This window comes from Raphanus sativus, chromosome 1, assembly GCF_000801105.2.
Source record: "Raphanus sativus cultivar WK10039 chromosome 1, ASM80110v3, whole genome shotgun sequence".
In the NCBI taxonomy this organism is placed as follows: domain Eukaryota; kingdom Viridiplantae; phylum Streptophyta; class Magnoliopsida; order Brassicales; family Brassicaceae; genus Raphanus; species Raphanus sativus.
The window spans coordinates 18531593-18533333 of NC_079511.1; positions in this window are offsets into that span (position 1 = coordinate 18531593).

The following is a 1741-nucleotide window of genomic DNA, read 5'->3' on the forward strand; positions in this document are numbered from 1 at the left end:
CAATCGCGACCATGCTTCGCGGAGTAGTGTCGATCGGTATACGGTTAGAAGTATCGATCGATGTAGATCGGTGAACGGTATCGGTCGACGGTGCTGTCGGAGTGTCGGTCGACTGTTGAACGTGAGTATCAGTCGACGGTAATGCGGTTCTGTCGATCGATGCGGAGCGTAGGTCTTTGCGGATTGAGCGTTCCAAGTGTGCAGGATCCTCTGAGAATAATAGTTGATTTCCCTTGTTGCTTCTGGTACTGCTGGGCATGTACCTGAAAGACAAGAAAGAAAAATTTAAATAAGAAAGGGGGTAAAAGAAAAACCTAAGATTAATAAGATTAAATCTAATGGCGATCAAAGCTCCCCGGCAACGGCGCCAAATTTGATAGTGCTCAAATTACCCAGTAGAGCTTACTCTCTCAAATAAGAGGTACAGCTGTAGTACTTAGGGATCGAATCACGAGGAGCTAGGGAACCAATTAAATAAAATCTACTAATCAATCCTAGGCAAGGTTGGTTTATATGATAGAAATAAAAATAACAAATCCTAAAATGAGCAAGGCAGTTGCTCCAACTAACAATATGAAGGGTTGTTTAAATGGGATAAAGAGTGCTAGACATAGGGTTTCTATTCAGGGATGGAGATTATAATCTCTATAAATGCTTTAATAAGTTGCTTGCATGATACTATAGATCTCAGCCGCTTAACATATGTGAATGAATCACTGGTTAAAATATCTAGATCTCTGGCCACACCTTTCGCATGATGACACAGAAAAAGAGTCGGTCGATATCCTTTTGAGATATCGAGCGATACACCTTTCGCGGCGCCGATCGATTTACCAGTAGGGTATCGATCGACGGCTTCTAGATCTGCCTAGGCGCGAACCGAATATGACCGCGAGGTCTCAAGGAGGAACTGTCGTTCTTCTCAACGGGAAACAGGCATCGCTCAAATGGATAATTCAAGATAATCTAAGATCCTAGTGATCTATGTTCTAGTTAGCTACTCTAAACAAGCATAGGGTACAATCCATTTGATGAGTATCACAACTTAGCAATTATAGCTTGGGGCTAATCCCACAAACCTATTTAAACCCTAGATCTAACAAGTAGACTACTCAGACATAGCTAAGCAATTCATAACAATAGATAGATGAAAGAATTGCATAGATAGAATAAAGTAGAAATACAAAAGGAGATGAGAAATCTCTCCAATCTCTCTCAAACAAATAAAACTCTAGTCTCTCTCTCACACTCTCTGCTTTGGTTGTGAAAAGCTTCAAGCTTCAAAGGGTTTCAAAACTTGCCGTCAAAAAGACTTTGCAGGAGTATTTAAGCATTTCCATTAGGTTAAAAACTCGTCAGGGGCAATCTCGTAATTTGGTGAAGTCTTGGTGAAGTAGTCGGCTAAACCATTTCGTCCTCGATATCGATCGACAACACTGAATGTGTATCGATCGATTATAATCTTCTAGTACGCGGATCTTCTCAGCTACATCGATCGACAACTCAGGATGAGTATCGATCGATTGTAATCGCAATGTTGACTTCCGACTTAGTCTTGAATGGTCAACTCGGGTGTATCATCTCTTGTACTCCAAAATGCTCCAAAAACATCACTTTCTCACAAAATGCTCCTGAACCTGAAAACATACCTAACAGGCTAGAAAACAGATTAAATATATAATAAAATACTAGTATACCATGGTTAAAAACGGGTAAAATCCATGGTATATCAGCTACTTCA